Source organism: Macrotis lagotis, chromosome X, assembly GCF_037893015.1.
Source record: "Macrotis lagotis isolate mMagLag1 chromosome X, bilby.v1.9.chrom.fasta, whole genome shotgun sequence".
NCBI classification, from domain to species: Eukaryota; Metazoa; Chordata; class Mammalia; order Peramelemorphia; family Peramelidae; genus Macrotis; species Macrotis lagotis.
Window position 1 is genome coordinate 175,716,665 of NC_133666.1, and position 10,387 is coordinate 175,727,051.

Consider the following 10,387-nt stretch of genomic DNA (forward strand, 5'->3'; position numbering starts at 1 on the left):
ACACGGGCTCAGCACCGAGGACAAATCCTTCATTTTCAAACTGGGACCAAACTGTCTAACCGTGGGATTTCGCCTGCATTCGCCAAATTTCCAGCATTTTACTTTACTTCACAAATCACACCTTCTATATGTCCACTAACTCGAATCCATGATTTATAATCTTTCCCCCTCAGGTATTGGAATAATTTCCTAACTGGAATTTCTCTTCCCTCTCTAATCCGTTCTTCACACGGCAATCAAACTAATAACCTAAAACACAGATCTTACCTGTCACTTTCTCGTTTAAAAAAACCCGTGATTCCCATTTGCCTAAATTAAAATTCAAAATCCTAAACCTGGCACAATCTGGCTTCAACCTTGAAATGACACTGAACTCCTGACTGTTTTCTGCATATGACATCACCTACATCTATGCCTTTGCACAGGTTGTCCTCAGTTCTGGAATGTATACACACCGCTATGCCTAGCAGTAGAATCCCTTTCTTCTAAAATCAAGCTCGGATACTTTCTGAGACCTTTCTGGATTGGCTTCGGTTTTCAGTTTTCTCTTTCTGCCTCTACTGTATATTTGTCTTTCTGTATGTGTGTGTGTGTGTGTGTGTGTGTGTGTGTGTGTGTGTCTGTGTCTGTGTGTCTGTGTGCGTGTAAATGAATGTACTTTGTTTATTTCTCTATATAATTGTATCTACCACCATTCCCCCCCCCCACACACACACACACACTCTCAGTAGAAAGCCAACCAGCAAAATTCAGGGAATGTTTTTGTATACCTTAGTGTCTAGAAAGGATGCCTAATGAGAGAATTGTGGGCAGTCAGAAGGATCTAGGTTCAAGAACCTAAAAGACTGTGGACCGTGGACAAAGCACTTAACCCCTAAATGTATTCTAGGTCTAGGCTCTTACTACCAGAGTAGCAATAAGAGACCTGAATACTTAAGGAATGTTTATTGAATTGAAATGTTGCAATTATACAACTTCTGTCAGAAATGTTATTGCTGAAGAATTGGAAATCAAGTAAATGGCCTTCAATTGGAGAATGGCTTAGCAAACTGTGGTATATGTATGTCATGGAACACTATTGTTCTATTAGAAACCAGGAAGGGTGGGAATTCAGGGAAGCCTGGAGAGATTTGCATGAACTGATGCTGAATGAGATGAGCAGAACCAGAAAAATATTGTACACCCTAACAGCAATATGGGGGCAATGATCAACCTTGATGGACTCACTCATTCTATCAGTGCAACAATCAGGGACAATTTGAGGCTGTCTGCAATGGAGAAAATCATCTGTATCCGGAGAAAGAACTGTGGAATTTGAACAAAAACCAAGGACTATTACCTTTAATTTAGAAAAAAAAACACCCATATCTCATTGTCTGATCTTGCTATCTCTTATACTTTATGTTTCTTCCTTAAGAATATGATTTCTCAAGAGTGGCTAGGTGGCACAGTAGATAAAGCACCGGCCCTGGAGTCAGGAGTACCTGGGTTCAAATCCTGTCTCAGACACTTAATAATTACCTAGCTGTGTGGCCTTGGGCAAGCCATTTAACCCCATTTGCCTTGCAAAAAAAAACCTAAAAAAATATGATTTCTCTCTCATCACATTCAATTTGGATCAATGTACGCCATGGAAACAATGTAAAGACGGGCAAATTGCCTTCTGGAGGGTGGGGATGGGGAAGTAAGATTGGGGGAAGGGAATTGTAAAACTCAAAATAAAATCTTTAAAAAAAGACACCAAAAAAATAGAAATGTTATTGCTAGAGGTGGAAATACTAAAAGAGAAATTGTTATAAAGTCAAGAAATTATCATTGCATCTGTGGAATATTCCATCCACCAAGGTTAATGGCACTCTGTATTAACACTGTACATTAATGATATTTGCCTGAATCTCAGAGAAATTGTTATGTGACCATCACATAGCTAGCAAATATAAGTAATTTTTGAACCCTTGATTTCTTAACTCCAACTTCAGTAAGCTTTTCACACTATTCTACTCTGCCCACTCATGAATGCATTACAGGTCATGAATTCTAGTGCCACCAAAACTACAGAGTGAATTCTCTTAAGTTCTGTTTTATCCTTCATTTTCAAAGAAGACCATGATTTCAGGGAAGGGATACCATGACAAACTTGTGAATTGGATTTGAGTGAGGGGGATACTGTATTAAGTCACCAGTCTCACTTTCTCCTCCAGAGCCACCAGGATCCAGTTGGTGACTTGTCCAAGGTCAAGTAAGTGGCAAGTGTCTGAGGCTGATTTTGAACTTCTATCCTCCTGAATCCAAGGCCAGTGCTCTATCCACTGTGCCATCTAGCTGCTTCTCTAATTGACCTATTTGGGGACACCTTGGTATTGTCAAATGGATATGGTTTTAGTAACAGAAATAATAGTTAAAAAAATAAGGACCATGGGGTACTTCCATCTGACTTATAGCAGAAATCTCCTGTAGGTATCCTTTGTTTCAAGATGAGTTGCTGGAGAGCAGGCACTATTTTGGTTTTCTATTTGTATTTCCAATGCTCAATACAGGTTTGATAAATTTTTTCATTTAGGCAGTTAACAAAAGACTGTTTCCAGACAAACTCCAAGAGGCAACTCTCCCCCTCATTGTAACCAATTAATCAACAATCGTTTATTTATGCTGTAACTAGTGATTAGATACAAAGACAACTAAGAAGACAAGTCAATAGAAAGGCATATTCAAAATATTTGTAAAGCAAATACAAAGTAACCTTGGAGAAAAAGGCAATGGTAACTTGGGAACCAAAAAATATCTTCTACATTTATTATCTGAAGGAAACCAGGGTTTTCAAAAGACAGAAATAAGGCAGGAGACCATTCCAGGAAAAAGGGACAGCTGATGCAAAAGTATGGTGTCATTTGTGAGGAACTCTAAGAATACCAGCATGACTGGATTGTAAATAATTTGGAGAAGAGTAATATGTAAAAAAAGCTAGAATACAGTTGTAGAAGATTACTTTGGTGGCTGGGGATGGATTGAAGTGAGGAGACACCAATTAGGATTCTGATGCAACAGTCCAGGTTATTATTCTTGGTTTGTCCTTTATTCTCAAAGAATTGAGATAGCATTGACAACAGGAAGTTGATGCCATGACTTGCAAATGATTTAAGTGAGGAATGGCTGAAAAAGTCCAGGTGAAAGATCAGAGACAACTGATAATATATATAATACAAATTAATATATGCATGTTATATATGTGTATGTATATATGCATATGTATATGTATTATATATATATATTGTATGCATATGTATACTTATATGTATATAAACACACATATGGTGAGAGAGCTTAAGGAATCAAAGATGATACAAAGGTCTCAAACCTGGGAATTGGAAGAATGTTGGGGTTAGTATCAGTTATGTCTGGCTCTCCAAAACACTATTTTAAGGGTTTTCTTAGTAAAATACTGGAGTGGTTGCCATTTATTTCTCTGGATCATTTTACAGAGCAGAAACTAAAACAAACAGGGTTAAGTGATTTATCCAGGATTATAGAGCTAGTAAGTTTCTGAGGCTAGATTGAAACACAAGAAGATGAGTGTTCTTGATTTCAAGTCCAGTGCTTTATCCATTATGCCACCTGGCTGTCAAGGATGGTGCTACCCTCAACCATCGTTCAGAGTTTTGAAGAGAGTTAGGTTCTGTTTTGGTCATGTGAAACTATAAAAATAATGAGTTCTATTTGAAACAAGTTGAATTAGAGGTGCTTATTGGAGCTATTGCCTTGGGAGACATCTGTATAGAAATAGCAATTGTACCATGGGAGCTGATGAGGTCATTAAATAAGAGAGTAAAAAAAAGAAAAGAGAAAGGTCATGTTATGGATGATGACTAGAAATGAGGATTTGGTCTCTGGTCTCTTTTTTCAAGTCTAATCCCTCTTTTTAAGTGCATGTATTGTTAGTCTTATACTAGTTTTATACCAATGTTTTATCAGGTTATAGAGATAATCTTTGTTCTAAAAGGCTACCATTGCAGTTAAGATTCTAGCAGCAAATGGAAAAAGCTAGAAAGATTTGGAGTACTGTCTCAATGGAGAAGTATATGTCTATTTTCTTTTTTTATATATTTTTCATTTGATATTTATTCTCATTTTGTACAAATAATGTTTTTTACATTAATAAAATATTCTTGTTTAAGAGTAAATGAAATACCCCCTCCCCCCCATAAATAATAGACTTTCTTGAGTGATAAAGGGGAGAGAAAAAATTAACATTAAAAAAATAATAGTAATAATTGTAGGTATGGCCATGTAGTGCAAATGGATGGAGCACCAGCCCTGGAGCCATGAGCACCCAAGCCCACATCTGGCCCTGTACACCCAACTATCACCCAGCCATGTGACATGCAAGCCACCTGAACCTCACTGCCCTGTAAAAACCAAAAAAAAAGAAGAAAAAAGACCCAAAATAAAATAAAATAGTAATAGTAGGCTGGGTGGTGGACAGAGCATTGGCCCTTGAGCCAGGAGCACCTGGGTCCAAATCCAGCCTCAGACACCGAATGATCACCCTGCTATGTGGTCCCAGGCAGGCCACCCAGCCCCATTTGCCCTGCAACCCCCCAAAAATAATAATAAAAAATTTCCTTGAGTCTTTGTTCCAACACCAACAAATCTGTTGCGGGTGGATCACATTCTTTATGATAAGTCCATGGCAAAACTTACTTCCATATTTTTCCACCATTGCCATTGCTGATTGCAAGTCCCTCCTTTCGTATTTCTCCACTACCATGTACTATATTTTCTATCTCCTTTCACTCTGACTCTGCTGTAGGGTAGCTAAGTGGTGCAGCAGACAGATCCCTGGCTCTGGGGCCAAGAGGCCCCGAGCCTCCACACCACCCCTTAGGCCCAGCATCCACCTGGCCCTATGGTCCTGGACAGGCCATCCAATCCCAGCCCCTTGCAAGAAGTAAAAAAGAAAATGTGTTATATCTGACCACTCTCCCCCCATGGTCCATCCTCTCCTCCATCACTCACATCCCCCCCTTCCCTCTGTCCCCCCCTCCTTACTCCAGATGCCTATACCCCACTGAAGATATATGCTGTTTCCTCTCCTAGCCACCTCTGATGAGAGCAAAGATGTCCTCATTCCCCTTTGCCTTCCCCCTTCCATATCATTGCAATAGCTCATTGTAATAAAGAAAAATCTTATTATATGAAATATCTTTGCCTATTCCTCCTCTCCTTTTTCTTTCTCCCATTACATTTCCCTTTTTTTCTATTGACTCCATTTTTACTCCATATTTTATCTTCAAACTCAGCTTTCTCCTGTGCTTCAACTATAAAAGCTCCCTCTACCTGCTCTATTAACTGAGAAGGTTTATATGAGTATTATCAGTGCCATTTTTCTATGCAGGAATACATGCAGTTCATCCTCATTAAGTCCCTCATATTTCCCCCCCCTCCTCCAATCTCCATGCTTCACCTGAGTCCTGTATATGAAGATCAAACCTTCTGTTCAGCTCTGGCCATTCCAAAAGGAACATTTGAAATTCCCCTGGTTCATTGAAAATCCATCTTTTTCCCTGGAAGAGGACATTCAGCCTTTCTGGGTAGTTCATTCTTGGCTGCATTCTAAGCTCTTTTGCCTTCTGGTATATTGTATTCCAAGCCCTACAAGCTTCCAATGTAGTTGCTGCTAAGTCCTGTGTGATCCTGACTGCAGTTCCATGATATTTGATCTGTGTCCTTCTGGCTGCTTATAATATTTTTCTCTTTGACTTGGGAGTTCTGGAACTTGGCTGTAATATTCCTAGGGGTTGGTTTTTTGGGATCTCTTGCTTGGGGGTATCAGTAGATTCTCTCCATTTCTATTTTGCCTTCTGCTTCTAGAATATCAGGCAATTTTCCTGTAGTAATTCTTTGAAAATGATGTCAAGGCTCTTTTCCTGATCATGACTTTCAGGCATTCCAATAATTTTTAAATTATCTTTCCTAAGTCTGTTTTCCATATCAGTTGTTTTTTCAATGAGATATTTCACATCTTCTTCTAATTTTTCATTTTTTGGGTTTTGAAGTATTGATTCCTGATTTCTGGTAAATTCATCAATCTCCCTGAATTCTATTCTTTGTCTGAAGGATTTGTTCTCCTCAGAGAGTTTTCTTACCTCTTTTTCCATCTGGCCAATTTTGCTTTTTAAAGCATTCTTCTCCTCAATAGCTTTTTTGAACTGTTTTATCCATTTGACCTAAGCTGAGTTTTAGCATGCTATTTTCTTCAGCATTTTTTTGGATTGCCTTGACTAGGTTGCTGACTTCATTTTCATGTTTTTCTGTATCTCATTTCTTTTCCCAGTTTTTCTTCTAACTCCCTCATTTGATTTTTCAAAGTCTTTTTTGAGCTCTGTCATAGCCTGAGCCCCATTTCTGTTTTTCTTAGAGTCTTTAGATGCAGGAGCTTGTGCTTCCTCATCTTCAGGCTGAGTGTTTTGATCCTGCTTGGGCTCACAGGCAAATATTTCTCAATGGCGTTCCTCTTTTTTCCTCTGCTTGCTCATTTTCCCAGCCTAAGCCTGTTTTGGGGGAGCTTCCTGAGCTTTTAGGACACTCCCACAAGGGTCTCAGTGTGTGAGGCTCTGTCTTCCCTCCTGGTCTGTGAATGACCATATGTACCCCCCTCTGCCGTGGGGCTGAGGTGGGGGGGGCTGCTGTTCTATGGTGGGGCCTAGACTATGATCAGGATGTGAATGTGTTCAGAAGCCCAGAGTCCTGTTCCAGGGACAGAGGACAGAACTCTGCAGTTTCTCTCTCTTCACTCCCCTTCCTCAGCTCAATGGGCTCATGCCCTGGGGGCTCCTGCTTTGGGGCTTAGCTTGCTTCTGTTCCTGGATCTATACTGTGGTGGCCATGCTGCTTGCTGTGTTCCCTGAGGGCTGGGCTCCACGTGCTCGTGCTCGCTCTGGCAGAGTCCCCCCACCCTTCCCCCAATTTGTGCCCAGTGCTCCCCAGGGTGTTGCTCAGGAAACTCCCCCACTGCTGTGAGCCATGGCTCCCAGCACCCTGGGGCTGCCTCTGGGAGGCTGAAGTTCTTTCTCTCTGGTGGGCCACCCCTCTGGCCAGCCGCCCTGGGGAGCAGAGCCTTTCTGCTCTTTTCCAGGTTACCTTGAGTAGGAGAACTGCTTCATTGGGTGTCTCTGTGGGTTCTGTCTCTCGAAAATTTAGTTAGAGTCCTTAGCTTATGAGTTTTATGAGAGAGTATATAAGACATGATCCTTTCTTGTCGCTATCTTGGCTTCACCCCCAGCCCCATGTATGTCTATTTTCCAGAAACTCTCTAGTCAAATTAGGAAGAGCTGAACACCAAGTTGGCTGCAATCTTATTGATGTGATGGAATAGAATCCAAAATACTCTTTAATCTATCATATAATCACTATTACTCCTCTCTTCATGCTCTTCATGACCCTGTTTTTGGGGTTTGCTTGACAAAGTTAATGGAATGACTTGCCATTTTCTTCTCCAGTTCATTTTCCAGATACGAAAACTAAGGCAAATAGTCTCAATTCAATTACCCAGAGTCACATAGTAAGGACTGTTTGATTTAAACTCAGGCCTTGCTGGCTCCAGGTCTGGTTCACTACCTACTAGACCATCTAGCTGCAATATAATCTATTAAATCATGGAGGGTTTGTGTTTGCACTGGTAGAGTATCCAAAAGAGGAAGGAAATAAGTGGTACATAGGAAAATTCCCCCCCTTTCCTTTTTTTTAGCGCTGATGATGGTTATCTTGTACCACTATTTATTTGTCATACTTTATGTATTAAAAATAAGAACATAAAAATAAGTATACTTCTAGTCACATATAGTGTTATGAACTATGATCCATATATGTTTTGTGCTTCCCTCTTCTCCTACTTCCCTTGGAGATGTACTCTGCACTTAGAGTGAGAACACCTGAGGTTAACTACTGACTTTATGACTTTGGCCATTTTATTTCATATTGAATGTTTTCTTACAGTCATGTAAAATGAGAATTATGATTATAAACAGGATTTGTAGTGAATAGAGCATTTCTGTATACTATAAAGTTTACAAGATTTTATTACAGCAGTTCAGTACTTCAGAATTTTATAGCTTCATGTGTATAGATATTTTGTCTCCTAAGGAAAAAAATCCACTGTGACTAAGTGAACAACAATAAAGAGAAAAAAAATTATTTAGTGGCCAACTTTCAATCATGAACCTCTTCAAATTTATTTAAAATAGTCCTTATGTAATAATATTAATAATAGAAAAGGATTATAATAATAATAGCTGATAATTATATAATGCTTTGAGATTTGCAAAGTTTTGACCATATTTTTTTCTCATTGAATCCAACTATAAACCTATAAGGTAGTTACTATAAGGTAAATATTATTATACTGATTTTATAGGCTTATGGGAATTGTGACTTGTCCATGGTCATCTAGTGTCAGAGGAAAGATTGTTATTCATGTCTTTCTGAAATCAAGTCTATTACTCCATTATGCCCTGATGATCTAATAGACTGGGGGTGGGGGAATTTTTTTTTTCTGCCAAGGGTTATTTGGATATTTATAACATCATTCAAGGTCTATATTTGATCAACCATTTAATTAATTTCCACTTAAAAAGCTCCCGTATTTATTGAATTTTGAGTTCAAATTGCAGAATTTACAGTTGCTTTGGCACCAGTCAGACCCTCAGGTCCAGAGGTTTCCTTTCCTTGTAATAGGCATAGTCACTAGGCCCATACTTAACTTGATGGAACATGCTAGACTTTGTGTCCCTTTGGCATAGCTTCTGAGGATCCACAGTAAGTAATAAGACTTTGGTAGAGGGAACTATTATTGTAACTGTAATTTATATGATCTGAAAACATGCTTGTTTTCTCCTAATACCAAAGTCTTTAATCTCCTCCATTCAATGAGCCAATAAGAAATATTCAATTTTCCAACATGTTCCCTGCTAACTCATCTTTTCTAAATGTGACTTCTTATGTTTGGGATATCATGGTAACATCCTACCCATTCCCACCTGTTAACATTTACCCTTCCTCTAAGATAAAGCTCAGATTTCACTTCCTTCATGAAGCTTTCCTTTATTTCCTCTTAATTAGAACAAATTCCTTCCACATCTGATCTCAGCACATTTTACTCCTCATACAGCTACCATACTATAATTTGTATTGCACTCGTTTCTGTGCTGAAAACCAACTTTGTTTCCTCTTCTCCTATTAAATTAAAAACTTAAGTAGGGACTCAATTATCTATTATGCCACCTGACTGTCAAGGATGGTGCTATCGTCAACCATAATTCAGAAGTTTTGAAGAGGGCTAAGTTCTGTTTTGGTCATGTGGAACATATAAAAATAATGAGTTGTTGAAACAGCTTCCTGCTTTGAATGAGTTCAAAAAGCTATAAGGAGTTGTAGCAGAGCCTTGGAGGCTTCCAAATAGCAGATCAGCAGGAAGCTGTGCTTAATAGAATTTTCTGTACCCTTGATCCTTCCCCTATTCTAAATGTCCTTTCATGCTATAGCTAAGTAAAATTGCCTTTGCTTAACTATTAAATGGATTACTGAATGCCTCATTTTTTTACAATCTCAAACCTAAAATGCCATTTTGATCTAGTCAGTTGCAACTTAGGACAGTACCTCTATATCACCAAAAGTCCAACATAGATCATTTATATTCTGGAAAGAAATATTGACATATATGAGTTACTACAGAGATAAGCTACCAAATAGCCACATGTTTACTTCTGGAAAGAACACACTCTTCCAAATCCCATAGTGGTTTTTTTCCTGATCCTATACAAGTACCATGAAGATGTTTCTTTGTCTACTCAGTAATGTGAAATTAGATTGTTCCTATAGTCATAATCAGAAACTTTTCTTTTGAACATTCCTTATTGGTGAGGTCTCTATCCTTCAAATGTTCTTGATCATCTAAAAGCAATAAATAGTCATACAGTACATTCCTGAGCTGTAAGATATTCTTAGTGTCAATTGACCAGAATGCACCAACCTAGCTCATAGACAATCAATTCTATACTCTTGATTGATGATTTTCCATACAGTCATGACTGGTCATTGGGGTAACAGATTTGACTAATTATCTCAGCAGTTCATAGGCACAGAAAGCTTATGATGAACTAGTTCTCTTAAGTTAGCCAAAGAAGAAATTGGTAGGTAACACAGTAGATGTCAATTATTTCAGGATAAGCAATCTATTCAGCTTGCATAACTCAGAAATAAGCTGAGGGTGATCTTGATAGAAGCTACAGAGGGGAAGGATATAAAGCATTTTGCTGAAATTCAAGGAAAAAAATCTGTTAAATTTTGTAGCAAGCAAATTGATGTGGTTGATATCAGCCATACTTCAAAGAAT